The following is a 16,806-nucleotide window of genomic DNA, read 5'->3' on the forward strand; positions in this document are numbered from 1 at the left end:
GTTAAACGTCAATTCAGGAGGAATAAAGTACACTCTTTCGTTGATTTTCGAGGTGAGTTATAATTTTACTAGCTGCGAATTCAGTATTTGAACTTTCTGTTTCTGAAATCGGTGACGCAATAGTTATTGCTTGAAAGTCTAAAAATAAAGCTAAAAAGAAACCCAAAAATATAGAAGACTTTTCCGCCGTTATGCTATAAAAAGACGCGTCCTCATGTATAATCCTCGAATTTGTTCTGGACTTAAGGAATATCGCGCAGTTGTTATTGAAAGTGAACTTTTAAACAAGAGGTAAGTAACAAGCTGGCAGTTTTGAGATTCAGTCATTCCTTGGTAGCTGTTAAACGTTAATTTTTCAAAGTGATTACAATCATTGTGTGTAACGTGCAATCTACACTCACTATTTTCGGCAAAATGTTGCTCTCTATCCCGCCCTTGTACTTTGTAATATGCGTCGCCTAATGTGATTTTGGAAAGGATGTTCAGGATAGTTATTTTACGAGTAACTTATTTATTTGTTTTCCATCGAATTACTTATTTGCTTGCAGAATCGCCATTTCAGTGAACTAAGTTGGTTGGAACTGACTTCAAGAAGGATCGTTTTGGGAAAGCAGTCAACGGTAAGTCATCACGGCTTCGTATGATACTCGCAGCTTAAATAATCGTTCCTTTGCACATAAGCAGATAAGAAATACAAACTATTCACGTATTATTTGTGTACTTTGTTTAAGATCCACTGCTTTAGTCTACGCTTTTCACTGAGCAACTCCAAAAATTCCTCAAATTATGTTCCACTGCACTGATTTAATTTGCAGCGTTACTAACACTCTCAATGAGTTGCCTTAGTTTTCGAGTCAGCCGTATTAAGAGTCTCACAAATGTTGTAGTCATTCCTGACAAGACATGTATTTTGAATTTTACTTACTTATGAAAGATATTCATTAATCAAGATTAAGGCAGCTTTTATAGCCCGTAACGACGCGGTACGGGCGATACACTTACCGGAAAATGTTCTCAGATTCAGTTGGGTGCTGAAGTAAACTGTATATTTCGCTTTGATATCTATAAATTTTCAGGGAAAAATCCATTTAGCACTCACATCGGAGTATGTATCTGTGAAACTGTAAATATTCATCCCACAACGGTGGATTGATCTGTGCGACAATTTTTATTTTCTTTGTTATCCAAGACCGGCTTTCAGTTCCAGTAACGTCTACACTAAAAAAGGCAACTCTCTCTTAAAGGAGCCGAGTGTCACCTTAATTTCTAGCGTCACTTTTAAAAGCTATAAATCATCTTTGTATCGATAGAAACGTTGAAATAATGGTTCATTTTTGTTAACAATTAATAACCCTACTCTTGTCCAGTATTAGAAATTATCTTAAGCTGCGGATCGGCTAGGATGGAAATGGATTGCAACTCAAAAAAAGCCAATTTTTCAAGTTCTTCTTTGCAGTGTATTATAGAGGAATCGCCTAAAACTCTTTATAATTTGTTCTTCCTCGTAGAAATCCCTTCATATTTTCCTTCCGGTTTTCTAAGAATAATGTCAAGTTAGAGAAAAGGTTTTTTGTCAAATATTTGAGCAGTTTTCTGCAACATACCACCCTTAGCTTGGTGCAGGAAAATGTGATCGCTTACGAGAAAAATCAAGACAATAGGTCAAAAGCTGAATGGATCCGCTAATTACTACTATTTATTGCCTTTTTCAATAAACTTGAAACTTGAAACATAATAAATACATTACAGTAAATTATATTTACGTTACAAGATACAGTCAATCGTTTTTTTTTGTTGTTGTTGTTGTTGTTTTTTTTTAATGTTCATCTTATGACAAAAAGTCGCAAAATGTTTTAGTTAACCGTTTACATGATACATTTGAAAGGTGTTTTTCCTACCACCTTTCTGAGAGCCTAACCACGTCAGCTCTTGTTTCATTTTTGTTGGATTTCAGACGTCATCCAAGATATTTCGCCAAATGTGTCAATTATCGTAAGAAAAAGCTTTGAGAGATTCTACGTTTCTTAAAATCACTGTTGTATCGCCCGCAAACTATTTTTAAATTTTTAAAGTAATGCAAAGTTAAATTTCAATTCCTGAATATATTTGCTTGTCAATGTTTCTACAGGGAAGAATATTTTCATTGGGTTATTGGCCGGTTTTCGGGCTGTAATATTTTGCTGCCGCTTCTTACATTTAAATCAGTTTTTACCTTTCCTTGTGTTAACTTTCCTCTTCCTATTTAAACAGCCACTAGTTTTGGAGATAATGTGAGTAGACTGGATATTAATTGTTTGTTTTCAAATTTCTTAGTTGTAGAGAGTTTCTATCAAGTTTGCTGACGAAACTCCAACAGTCATTTTGTAAGGGGTGAGTTAGTCGCTTGTGTTAGGTTTTTACAGATTAATTTGTAAGGTTATTGACCAGGAGCAAGAAAATATGCAATATATGTGATAACAAAAATTAGTGGGGTGTCAAAAAAATTCGTGTTAGGTAGGAAACCACTCACTAATATTAAATTATTACTCACTATTATTTAAGAGTTTCTGAATTTCAGTTGGCTCATTCAAATGCTTCCCTTAACTGCATTCCAATAACTTGAAATTTTAAAAAGACTCCCTGGTGTTTTTTAACTCAATCCCATTTGCTGACTGGGAAAATGTTGACATTTGTCTGACGAACGAAAATTTAGGACTCGGCCTTGATCGTGTCACGCTATACACGTAGCAACACGTAGTGGCAGTATGAAACAGCCACTTAGTAACTCAAAAGTTTTTTTTATGACTCTTTGCGATGTTATTGAGACTTTTGTCGTTCTTAGTGCAGTGTTTCCTTATCCTTTTGTCGTCCGGAGGCTCAAAATGTCACGTCAGTATCAGTATTCAGTCATGTTATTGATTTTACATTTTGGCCAATCTTGGAAAGCTGTCAAATTCTTTCGTGCCAAATGAGTTCGGGTTTTCTTGAACAGGTGGCAATAAAGTGTTTTTAGGTTTAATTTCCAGTTAGGAGCTATTTTATTTATTCGGGGAGAATTTATTCCGAGTGTGAGAACATTGGATATTCAAACCAACCAACAAAATGGTTTAGTCATTATCGTGTCACGTTGTGGTGAACGCACTGATACACAGGTTCCTCACGCGCGCTTGTCATGTATATGTCATGTGACAACGAAATTTGTTTACTGGGGATGTAAGGGGTACGAGGAGAGCGCCTTGTATATTCAGGTGTAATGAAGATGTGATTGTGTGACGCCTGGGAGAGGGTGGATGGGGGAAACTAAGGCTCAAAGTAGATTTACTTCTGAAAGTGTCGAGTACAAATACCTCATTATTATTCTAAATTCGAAAACCGTGCACCCAAAACTCAAAGTGAAGAAAACGAAGCTACCACAACTAGAAACTGAAGCAGCCGATACTGGAAAACGAAATAGGTCGAAAACTCGTCAGCGAAGCACCTCAAATTCTAGGAATCGAAAAACAAACGCCGAACTGATTCGAAAGCAAAACCCTCGGTTATTTTTATTCCTTCATAAACATCATGCATTTGCGCTTTTTTAAAACTAGGTATTAAAATATGGAGTTATTATCGGTACAGCGAAGTACTTAAATCCAGAATGTGCAGTTCAAAAACTATTTCAACCTTTTTTGTTGTTGTTGTTGTTGTTTGATTGTTTCTGTCCGGTTGTCGTTGATTTTGTTCTTGTTATGTTTTTGTTTGTTTGTTTCTTGCACAGTCTGGTTTTATTTTGGCTAATTAACCTTATCTAAAAAATGTTCTTTTATTTCTGTTATACCTCTTCCTTGTAAACACCACCCAGTTCCTTTGTAAATAAATGGCTTAACTTGATGATGAGGGCTTTGTGAATTACTTGTTCAGGGATGTACACCAAAAACTCAAACACAAGGCAGCCCAAAATACAAGAATTTCTTCAAAGGGAAATCAAAACCACCATGTTTCCTTTGTCTGTTCTCAAAGTCAACCCTCGACTAAAAATTTCTGCTCACTCGTGTAACTCTAATTATTCCTTAGAGTAGGCTGACAATTCTGTCAAATGTTTGAAATTTCATTTCTTTGATCAAGATTAGTAACATTTAAAGTTTCTGTTTCGATTCTCGTTGCCGCAATTATTATAAGTGCGTGACAATTGATCGAGCTAAAACTGAATGACATGCATGTTATCTAAATTACACCTCCCCAAGCACTCCTTCGTTTGTCTCCGGCCGGCCTTTGCCGTTGTAATTGTATGTCTGCAAATAACTTATTTACAGAGTCATCATTCCTGTTTATAAAGCTGATGTAACTGACTTCAAGAAGCCCCGATTTTGAGAAGCAGTGAACGGTACAGCCTGCCGGTAAGTCATTTGCATGTGCCATGTTAATAAGACCAACTTGCTCAATTCCTCAAATGACGTCATGTTAACTACCAGCTCAGTTCCTAGTTTCTAAGGCGGCCGAGTCTAGGGTCTTGCAAAGCAAGTCATTTCCAACAAGGCATTTGTTTTGAACTTTACTTAATTTTACTTATTGCTCTCACCGCCCTTAAACTTGAAGTTGCCACAGATACGTTAAACGAATTGAAACAACAGAACATGGTTCTGTAATTATCCTTTCAACATTACGGACAAAAAAGAAATGTAGTTTCCATTAAGCCCTTTTACAGGGATTCTGTGTCTTTCAGTGGAAATTTATGTGCGAAAGATATCAGAGTCAGAGAAATTAAGTACAAATGGGAAAGTTCTCAAACTTTCTCTTTTTCTAGGAACGTCCTTGGTGAAACAAAGCACATTTGATAGGATCTCCGGTCATCATCTAACTAAATGGCGGAGGGCGACTCAGAAGATATAGTGAAGCACATGCAAGAGCTTAGCATTGCTAAAAAATTGGGCGATAGGGAGCGGGAGGGAAATACCTATTCTAAACTGGGTGATATTTATTACAGTCAGAATAATTTTAAACAAGCCCTAGAGTATCACAAACTAGATCTTAATATTGCTAAAGAATTAGGGAACAGGTCGAAGGAGGGAGAAGCATATTGCGATCTGGGCGCTGCTTATCACCGTCTAGGTGATTTTCAGCAAGCCGTAGAGTGTCACAAACTACATCTTAGTATTGCTAGAGAATTAGGGAACAGGGCTTGGGAGGCATTAGCCTGTTTCAATCTGGGTGTGGTCTACAACAGCCAGTGCAATTTTAAGCAAGCCATAGAGTATCAAAAGCTACATATTGATATTGCTAACGAATTAGGGGACAGGGAAGGGGAGGGAGGAGCGTATGGCAACCTGGGCAATGCTTATTACAGTATGGGTAATTTTAAACAAGCCGCAGAGTTTCACGAACTACATCTTAGTATTGCTAAAGAATTAGGGGACAGGGATGGGGAGGGAGGAGCGTATGGCAACCTGGGCATTGCTTATCGCGGTCTGGGTAATTTTAAACAAGCCGCAGAGTATCACGAACTACATCTTAATATTGCTAAAGAATTAGGGGACAGGGATGGGGAGGGAAGAGCGTATGGCAACCTGGGCATTGCTTATCGCGGTCTGGGTAATTTTAAACAAGCCGCAGAGTATCACCAACTACATCTTAATATTGCTAAAGAATTAGGGGACAGGGATGGGGAGGCAATAGCATGTTTCAATCTGGGCGTGGTCTACAACAGCCAGTGCAATTTTAAGGAAGCCATAGAGTATCAAAAGCTACATCTTAATATTGCTAAAGAATTAGGGAACAGGGATGGGGAGGGAGCAGCGTATGGCAATCTGGGCAATGCTTATCAAGGTCTGGGTAATTTTAAACATGCCGCAGAGTATCAAAAGCTACATCTTAATATTGCTAAAGAATTAGGGAACAGGGATGGGGAGGGAGCAGCGTATGGCAATCTGGGCAATGCTTATCAAGGTCTGGGTAATTTTAAACATGCCGCAGAGTATCAAAAGCTACATCTTAATATTGCTAAAGAATTAGGGAACAGGGATGGGGAGGGAGCAGCGTATGGCAACCTGGGCAATGCTTATCAAGGTCTGGGTAATTTTAAACAAGCCGCAGAGTATCACGAACTACATCTTAGTATTGCTAAAGAATTAGGGGACAGGGATGAGGAGGGAAGAGCGTATGGCAACCTGGGCACTGCTTATTACAGCGTGGGTGATTTTAAACAAGCCGCATGGTATCAAAAACAAAATCTTAGTATTGCTAAAGAATCAGGGAACAGGTGTGCGGAGGGAATAGCCTATGGCAGACTTGGAAATGTTTATTATAATATGCTTGACTTCAAACAGGCCTTTGAGTGTTGGAAACATAGTCTCAGTATCGCTCAAGAAATTGGGGACAGGGATAATGAGGGGGAGGTTTTTAGAAACATGGGTGCAGCTTTTTTAAGCTTGGGTGATTATGAACAATCCATAAAGTACACGAAACAAAGTCTTGTTATATTCAAAGAATTGGGTAACAGGGCTGAGGAGGGAGCTACTTATGACACATTGGGCGATGTGTATTCCCGACTAGGTAATTTTAAAGTAGCAGTAGAGTATCACAAACAAAGCCTTAGTATTGCTAAAGAGTTCGGGGATAAGGCTCAAGAGGCAGAATCATGCCATTCATTAGGTCATAAATATGAATGGGTGGGTTCTTTGAGTGAGGCACTTGATTATTATCGATCTAGCGTAAAACTTTATAATGACATAAGAGCTCTTTTAAAGTCAGAAGATAAGTGGAAAATAAGCTTTCGTGATCTCCATCAGTGTGCGTACACTTCGTTATGGAGAACTCTTGTGAAGACTGGAGTGACTGACGAGGCTTTGTGTGCTGCTGAGCAAGGACGGGCACAGGTTTTGATCGATGTTTTGAAAGAACCGTATGGAGTTGACTCATCACCGTCCGTTTCAGCTGAACCTAAGGAGACGATTGCTTATATATTAAACAATTTAACTACAGAAATAGTTTTTGTTGCACTTGATACAAATGCGATCAGTTTTTGGTTGCTGCGAAGAGAGAAAGAGATTTTCTTTAAGCAAAAGGAAATAGAACCTGATAGTTGCAAGTTGCTAATAGATGCCACTTTGAGAGACATTAGTGTACGTGGTGTTCGGGTTATGTGCGAGGATCGGTCAATGGATGAAGTATGTGATGAGCCTCCGTCGAACAGAGAAGCTGCTGAGGAAACAGAGCAATCACCGACCTCCTCTTTCAATTCTTTGCGCCGGCTGTATGATGTTATTATTGGCCCCATTGCAGACTTGCTCCAAGGTGACCAGTTACTCCTTGTTCCGGATGGTCCATTTTTCCTGGCTCCTTACTCTGCGCTTAGTGAATCAATCAGGATTCACATTGTTCCCTCGCTGACCGCTTTACAACTGATCGCAGATGCGCCCGAGGACTTTCACAGTAGGAGTGGGGCGTTGCTCGTGGGAGATCCATGTTTAGAAGAAGTTACCAACGTGTTTGGTAAGCCCGTTTGGAAGCAGCTTCCATTCGCCAGAAAGGAAGTGGAGATGATTGGAAAACTTCTGAAGACCACACCTCTCACCGGACGAGATGCGACTAAAGACGAAGTGATAAAAAGATTGGAGTCGGTTGCTTTGGTGCACATTGCCGCACACGGGAGTGCTGAAACTGGAGAAATTCTGTTGGCCCCAAACCCAGGCTGGACATCCCGCACCCCTGGGAAAAAATACTACATATTAACAATGTCAGATGTACAAGCCGTTCGTTTGCGAGCAAGACTCGTTGTGCTTAGCTGCTGTCACAGTGGCCTGGGAGAAGTCAAGGCTGAGGGCGTGGTTGGTTTCGCGCGGGCTTTCTTGTGTTGCTGGTGCTCGCTCTGTTCTGGTGTCACTCTGGGCGATTGATGACGAGGCCACCATGGAGTTCATGAAACACTTCTACCAACACCTGGCGGATGGAAAAAGCGCGAGTGTGGCTCTTCACCAGGCTGTGACATCCCTGCGCGAGTCAGAGCAGTTCCGTGACTTGAAGTACTGGGCTCCATTTGTGCTGATTGGTGATGACGTGACGCTTGAATTTGGAGACAAGAAATAAAATGGGCTGGTAAGTTTAGTTTCTGATTAACTTTAAACAGTAGTAATTGTATGATAAACAAGGACAGCTAACTGCACAGAAAGTTAAATTATTGCCAGTTGAATAGTTGTAAAATCTGTCTAAATATTATTTCAATAGCCAAGCCTCCCGCTGTTCATATAAACGAGGGGATAGTTTTGAGGAAGTATGCCATTAGAAGATGTTCGTTTTCGTTGTTCCTTGATACCATGAGAAAATGCCTTATATTTTTCTTGTTCTAGCCTTTTCCAGGCATTTAGAAAGTAGACTGTAATCGCTAGCTGTTCTCGCACTGGTTAATGTTTTAACCGTTTGAGATTAAGAATGAATGTTTAGAGGTTGCCATTTCCTCTTAGATTTTTAACAATCGTACCATTGAACGAATGTTTAAAGGTTGCCATTTCCCCTCAGATTTTTAACAATCGTACCTTTGAACTTTATGATCATGAACTTCATGACCTTAATGTTAGTCAAACCTCGCTCGACTTATGGTTCCGTTGAACGTTGTTTTCAAGTGAGGCACCAGGAATCTCGTTGATTAAGGAAAATTGTTGCATTGTTACTTAAAAAATGTCGTGGGCTTCGTGGGTAGTGTCTTCAAATTTCTTCGTTTTTATCTCTCCCTCTTTTTCTGGCAAGCAAAAAACAAATTAAGCGCCTCACCTGAACTCCACAAACTTCTAAATTTAGCATCCTGATTTAGAGCCCCAAACGAAACTAATCCGTCATATCTTTTTTTGGCAGAAGTGTCATCATCCTCAAGACAAGAGAGGACTACTGGGCGAGAAACTGATGCATTGATGACGTCTATTTGGTGCGATACAAACTATCCCGAGAACTTGTATGTAGTGTGAATATCTTAGATGCAATGGTCGGATAAAAAAACCAAGTAAATCAGTAACAAATGAAAGGAAAACAAAATGAGGTTACTGCATTAAGCCTTTGGTTTTTGTGGTTCGTAATATATCTGGAGCCGGAAGGACATGTACAGGCTTGTTTTTTGTACGCATTTTCCAAAAAGGCACTTCACTTTATGAAGTTTTCAAATGTAATTTTGCTTCTTTCGATGTAACGTCAAGAAAACTGCACACATGAATTTGACGTTACATTTAATTCTTTATAGCTGCATAACAAATAACATAACAACATTGTAAAGATATTTTGAAGTCATTTTATAAATTTTTGTTGATGTCATTACCCGTTATTAGACAATATTGAGAACAAATTATTACTTAAATGTTAATTTAGAAAAAAATGTGGCTACTTAGGCCAAATTTAACGGCCTATCTACCCATATTTAGAAGCAAGAGCTTTAATTTTTAAAGAATGACGTTTGTCAGAGTGTTTTCAGTTTCGCATGTAAATATGATTTTCTCCAAGTGGTAGAAATTGCGTGTTCTTTTCTTAAAATACGATAATCTTAGCCGCAAAATTGTGCTTGTCATTGTAACTAAGGACAGTCTCTAACATCCTCGTGCGTTTACAAAGTTAGAAAGAGCGCAAAAGACCAAGAAATCGATTTTAACAGTCAAAGACTGCGAGTTAACTCATAGAAACCTGATTACAAGAGGGCGAAGACTCAAAAATTAACTCAGTAACTTGTGTTTGAATAACAACAACAAGCGATGTAGTTAGCTTTGACCGGCTAAATAGGCTCAGAAGAATTATGATGCAATTATTATCTTAGAGCTGATCAGGGCTCGGTTGTTTGAAATCCCATTAATTTTGAGAGAACAAGTTAAGAAATACGCTGGTTTTTTTTTTTTTTTTTTCAAATGATTTCTTTTTGCTTTTTACAAGATGCCATAATCGAGTGGTCCTCTTATTTGTATCGTGGAATTATTTGATCTAAAGTCAAACATAAGAAATTGTTTTTACACCTTTTGCTGTTCATTACGAGAAAATACGCATCCATTTGCGTAAAATGGCGACCAATTGCGCGAAGACACATTCATTAGCGCCAAACAACGAACATTTGCGCTTAACTCAGATTCAAAAACGATTTTTGCATTTTTATCAACATTCAAAAACACTTTTGGGCATTCTTATGCGTCATTCGACATACAAAAGAGAAAAATATACTTTCATTTGCGCCAATATTCAAGTCATTAACACCATCTTGAAAGTCAATAGAGGTAATAGACAAACATTAACGTGTATAAACCATTTATTAACATTTTTATCACACTGTTTGAAATTCAATAGCATTCCTGGACGGCATTAGTGTAGATAAGACAAATATTAATGCGCTTGTACAAACAATTGAGCGTTCTTTAGATTCAATATACAAAAATCGATTTTCAATTGAACAATACCTAATTTACAAGACTTTTGCATTGACAGTGGGATGTACACGAAATTTTCTGATGCTTTTATCCCATTCTGCACTTGACAAAGGTTACGTAACCTGTTTGTCAAGTGCAGAATGGGATAAAAGCATCAGCAAATTTTTTACAGTTCATTCACTTCGTAAGGGTTTCCTGACCTCTGGCAAAATGCCACGAAGCTAAAAGTGCGCAATGGTACCGCTTCGTGCAGACCTATCTGCCAAGATGTTTGAATAGAGAGCTTATTAAAGGGTAAACTAAAATTGAGAACAAAATAATGTTTTGAAATTGTACTGTTCAATTGAAAATCGATTTTTGTATATTGAATCTGAAGAACGCTCAATTGTTTGTACAAGCGCATTAATATTTGTCTTATCCACACTAATGCCGTCCAGGAATGCTATTGAATTTCAAACAGTGTGATAAACATGTTAATAAATGGTTTATACACGTTAATGTTTGTCTATTACCTCTATTGACTTTCAAGATGGTGTTAATGACTTGAATATTGGCGCAAATGAAAGTATATTTTTCTCTTTTGTATGTCGAATGACGCATAAGAATGCCCAAAAGTGTTTTTGAATGTTGATAAAAATGCAAAAATCGTTTTTGAATCTGAGTTAAGCGCAAATGTTCGTTGTTTGGCGCTAATGAATGTGTCTTCGCGCAATTGGTCGCCATTTTACGCAAATGGATGCGTATTTTCTCGTAATGAACAGCAAAAGGTGTATTATAACAGTCTTTTCTTTTCAGAGTAGACGTAGACGTCAATTCTAAATTGGCGCAACGGTCTTTTAAACAACCTGGCGCAGATTTTTCATGTATATATGTAAGTAACTAGGTAAATAAGTAGGTATAGAGCATTCTTCAATTGGGTGTCGAAGTAATTTTGCGTTTGCTTTGGTTTTGCTTTACTATGCTTTCTGATTTGTCAGCAAAACTCGCGGCACTTTCTCAACCAATGGGAAGCAAAGCCAAAGCCAATCGTGCCTTGATGTTCAACGTTTTCCCGCGCTTGGCCAACTGTTACAGGTTACATGTATTTGCTTTGAATCCTGATTGGTTCACCGAACTGTTTACATCTGTTCTGATTGTTTAGAGTAGTTACTTTGTGTTTGACACTCAATTGAAGACTGCTCTATAAAGTCAGTAAGTAAGCTAGCTGTGTTTACATGATACCCGAACGACCTTGAAACCGATGGATTCGCTTCCATAGTATCATTCAATCAGTCAGTGAAAACGATGTGATTTCAACCCAAAAGTTTTACTGGATAAGGAATCTCAATTTTTGTACGAAAACTCATTCTGGGGTCATGTAAACGGGACATGACTGTTTGTTTCATATTACTATTAAGTTTCAACATTTCGTTACAAAATGAAACTTACAGCTTCATCAAACCGGCTTTTGTTAATACGATGTCAGCAAGTGTTCAAGTCCTAAGGGAATGAAAGTCTATCCAGTATCGTGTAAACCGCCCCATTACAGAACAATTAGTGTAGCGAATATAATTGGGGGCTTCACACTAGAGCTTGTAAGTATAATCTAAGTGCACTTGAAACCTACTTGAGTGTGAAGGGGTAAAACCTACCAACTTGAACTTTACTTAGTGACCATGGAAACGTTCGTAGTTCAAAGAAGCCGAAGTACGCCGCCAAGTATGGCCAACACCACACTTGAGAACGTACTTGACCAATAGGAAAAGGGAAACCAACTGAAAGCCACGTGCTGCGGTGCCACGGACAGATAAACATTTTGCCGTGAACTAAAATTAATCCAAAAAAAAAAAAATCAAAATGGATAGCTGGAGAAACTCCATGGACTCCATGGAACAGTCTTTTTTGTAAGTAAACATAAAAAGGAAGGAAAAGCCGATACAAATAGTTAAACTTACGATCTTATTTGAATTTCATCTTTACAGACAGCCTGAACCATCGATTTTCAGTTCAGAAGATGTCGCCTGTTCTTTTGTTTTGTCGCCAAGTACTCGTAAACAATGAAGTACCTATGCATTTCCAGTAATGTTAAAACTCTCTGAGTTAAAATTAAAGACAAAATAAAGAGTAAACAACATAAAACGTTTTTCCGTTGCAAAGGCTCCATGATTTTCCGGCGAGCAATCGCATTTCTAATTTTACCGCGAACGATGATTGACAGCATGTGCTTCAAGTGTATTCTTTGTCACCAGGTGTGAAGCCAAGTTTTCTAAAGTGCGACTTGAGATTTTCAAGTGCGCTTGAATCAAGTGCTTACTTGAAACTAACTTAGCTTGTAGTGTGAAGCCAACAAATAACTGAGACTACTGTAAACATTAACATTAAAAAAGTAGAATCTGCAAAACGTGTTTGGTTTGAGAACAGTAGAATCGAAATATTTTATTTTATTTATTTGAAGCTGAGGGGGGACCGTTGCGGAGATTTTGCTGTATGTTGGCCAAAATAGCTCAAATATTTCACAAAGAACCTCATGAAATCGCTCTTAGATCACCGGGAGGAAAGTTTGAAATGATTTCTCCGGGTGAGCATAGAATACAATCAGTTTTAAATTTACAAGTTTCAATTCAGTTCATTTCCATCTGAGCCATCTGTAGACAAAAATGATTGACCCTAGTTTTTGTTCCCTAGAAGGGTTATTTGTAAAAAAAAAAATTGAACCATTATTTTAATGTTCCCATCCGATACAATTTTTTTTTTTTTCGCTATTCAAAGCGGCATTTAGAAAAGGTGACACTGCCCCTTTAAAGACCTCCGAAGCCACCGTTAAGGTCCTTCTTAGACAGATTTATACCCAGTCACTATTTCTGTGTTTGTGGGACGAGAGAAGAGTGGGTACGAGCGTGGCCTTTATTCACTCTCGTATCCAATCTTCGCGCGCCATAAAGATAAAAATAGCGACTGTTCACGAGCATTATCCTTAGGTGGGTCACGAATACACCAGCTTACAACTGAGCAAACAAAAGAAATCAAAAGCCTTTCAGTTTGACGTGCATAGGGAAGACTGGAACAGCGACTATCTTTCGACGTACCATCTTCGACATGCTAGATAAACAGCTGAAAGACCGTATATGAAAATTAAACACTTATTGGCTAAACTGAAACTGAACGACAAATGCTCACCTAAAATGGCTGATAAATGTATCAACCTGTAAATTTTGCATGACTCTCAGAAAAATTCAAACTATTTGACCGCTTTCGGTCGGCTCTGTTCTGTAACTTCCGGTATAGAATTCGGCCGTTTTGTTCTCATGTTAAATTTCCAAAACCACCGATTTAATTATCGATCTCGGATTGACTTCTAAATATCCCCCACACCACGTCACTCTGAAGATTAATAAACCCATCTTCCTCGCCCAAAGTCGAGCTCAACCGTAAATAAATCAGTTGTGCTTACATCTAAGACTTAGGCCTGGTTACATGGCATGTCGGAAGATGGCCCGTCGAAAGATAAGGCGCGCGCTAGTACTGTGCACGTAACATTGAAAATGGCTGAAAGATACTCCAGTGTTACGTCTTCTGTCATTATACTGTGCGTTTATAGAGCTCCCCATCTTCATCCCACGAGATAGAACCCCTAATAGATGTCTACAGGCATTGCATCCATCGTATCAGCTATATGGAAAGCCATTCAGTGCAAATTGGTCAACCTCGTTGATGCGTCAAATCGAAATTATCCATTTTTCAAGAAGTTTCGATTTTTAACGGATAGTCTTTTTCTGTTTTGCAAAGTAGTGTTCATTGTAAACAATGAAAAATTAATTTATTTAAATTAATGGTCCTGTCCATTTTAGCGTCGAATATTATAAAATGGAGGGGTGGTTAATCATGTCTTATGTATAAGGGGGGTAAGATTTTATGTTACCATTGTGCAGATCTCTCCAAGATCTGTTTGGTGTCCAAATTTGACACAAATTGACCCATTATTGAGCGCGTAATGACTTCTTGTGCCATATGGCACTCTTGTACCGCTGTAATATTGAGATCGATGGGGATGTTTAGTCGTTCCCTATATTACAATCGGACCTCTGGGGACTTTGAAAACTGGCCGCTTAATAGAGGTTGGCCGCTTAATAGAGGTACAATAAAGCTTGGGTAGAAATGGCAGTTAACTTAAGTTTATTGCCTCTGTATAGCAAAACGCTTGTTGAAAGGTGAACATTTGTGAAGATGAATGCAAAAATCATTGAAACAAAACATTAAGTGCCCTGTATTTGCGCATTTCAAGTCCGTGCAAAGTTCTAGCTCTAACACAGGGTCCACGTAGTAGATAAGTACAGTATTTTTTTAGTGTTGAGTATGTACAGAAAACTATGCAAATCTATTTAACAAAACATCAAGTTTCTTAGGCCTTTTCTTGCATCAACAGTCTGTAAAAAATTTAGCTCAAAGTATTTCACGGACGATTTATTTCAAATAATCCGACACTGCTCTTTGCCGTCAGTGTAGAACTCGGAGTAACGAGGAGATCAAGTCATTTACCTTTCCGATAGATTGGGCAAGGTCCTGGTAACCGTGAAACATGGCAAAGAGTCGGAGTTGATCGGTGATATTATGGCGGAGATTAAATTGCAGTTCTTGTTCTTATCAGTTATCAACTTCATATTATCTGTCACCATTTCGCTTGAAAAGGTAATTTGCTGTAAAAAAAAAAATAATAATAATAATAATAAACTTGCAACAGCAAAAAGGTGGCCGCGGCCGCTTAATAGAGGTGGCCGTTGAATAGAGGTATCAAATACAGCATTTTACTGACAAATAATTCGGGACTTTGGAAAGCGGCCCTGGAGGGTGGCCGCTTAATAGGTGGCCGCTTAAAGTGCTACTATGATCAAATTTTTACTTCTTGAATTTTAAGGTTTATCACATAGAATTCTAGGAAAGATTAAAAACGCCGTTTACCGTTTCTAAATATCTGCATTGGTTCCGAAGATATTAAAGTTTGAAAAATGTGTAAAATATGTAAATGAGATGACTGAAGACGTCATATTCTCAACTCAATATAACTTCTCAAACTCATTAATAATTCATGCAGTCAAAAGCCAATAAATTACCTCAGTAGATAGGAATTGGGGGTTGAGGAACCGGGAGGAGGGGAGGGTGAGTTAAACAATAGCCGGGGTGGATGAGTTAACAATAGCCTAGAGGATGACATCATCAAAAACGATGACATCATAAGCTAAAAATAGAGAAACCGGGGGAAGGGGAGGATGAGTAAACAATACCCTAGAGGATGATGTCATAAGCTAAAAATAGAGACAAGGGGTGTAATTTCCTCCCCTCCCGGAAGATAAAGTAATAAGCTAAAAATAGAGAAACCGGGGAGTTAGGGAGGTAGAACGTCACAATAGTCCCCCCGGGTTGAGATCATCAAAATGATCGCATCATAGTTAAAAATAGTATAGTGACATCATTGGGGTGGAGGAGTATTTTGCTCTCATTATAAAACGATGATCTCATAGTTTAAAAATAGAATAGTCATAAAATAGTTATAAAACTTTCCCGCTATGAAGTAGGAAACACAAACTATAATGGCTTCCCAGCAGTTATTTACCATCAGTGAGTTTAAATCATTCGCTAAGCCTCGGTTGGTGGTTTGAAATTTTTTGCTCCACGGAAGATGAAAGCCCTTTGGCCTTTTGCAAGCCTACACTTGGGTAGTGTGAGGTCATTATTTTGCCTGGCGTTTCTTTAGTGAATTTTTGAACGGTGTTGAAGTCATTCTCAAAGATAACCGGGAGTTAGGTTGTTCATTCATTTGTATGCAGTAGTCTATTTTCATTGTCCGTAAGCGTATGAAAAAGCGATTACTGCCAAACACATTATTCACGAATTGTGAGTTTCAGTAATAATCATACATTTTCAGTGATTCTATTTTGGATGAATTTGATCGAGATTGTGATTTTGTTGGTTATAACAGATGAAATCATACATCAGACATCGGACGCGTGTTTCGATTCACGCACCGTTACTTAAGCTATTATGTTAATTAAGTTGAGCTTTGTCGAGGATTAAACAGTAAAAACAGTCTTTTGTTCTCTTTGTTTATGAATAAGAATATTACGGTTGATCGATTCCTGCCTGCTTAAATTAATTTGCATGTTATGTTTGGCGCGCACTGAAAAAAGTAAACACGGTCAGAATTTACTGAAAATTCTTTATTTAAATCGTTCAACAATTCAAGTACAAAGCAAAGTTCTTATGACAGCGTTAATCATCTTTATCCTCGTCATCGCTAGGGGGATAGAATCTCATTTTTGATGTCCTTTCATCCTTGTGTGTGATTGCGCCACAATCATAACATCGACGGAGAGATTCTTTCGCGTGCTTTCGTTCAAGAGGAATCTTGTGATCACATATAGGGCAAACTTTACAGTTATCTTCCCAAAAGCACTTAGGACATTTCATGACTACGGTATCATATCCCTGT

The 16,806-nt window shown here is 38.3% G+C and overlaps 2 pseudogenes across 1 annotated transcript; both read left to right on the forward strand.

Moving 5' to 3' along the window:
• Window positions 1–574: 574 nt before the first annotated feature.
• Window positions 575–8,941, forward strand: LOC146482894 (uncharacterized; annotated as a pseudogene). Its single transcript, XR_014863996.1, has 6 exons — window positions 575–620; window positions 2,314–2,370; window positions 4,272–4,355; window positions 4,763–6,387; window positions 6,508–8,049; window positions 8,803–8,941. The product of XR_014863996.1 is annotated as an uncharacterized LOC146482894 (transcript).
• The window catches only part of LOC146482895 (uncharacterized), a 47,644-nt pseudogene continuing 33,172 nt past the window's right edge, over window positions 2,335–16,806 (forward strand).

Source organism: Pavona decussata, unplaced genomic scaffold (genome assembly GCF_977016875.1).
Source record: "Pavona decussata unplaced genomic scaffold, jaPavDecu1.1 SCAFFOLD_41, whole genome shotgun sequence".
Taxonomy (NCBI): Eukaryota; Metazoa; Cnidaria; class Anthozoa; order Scleractinia; family Agariciidae; genus Pavona; species Pavona decussata.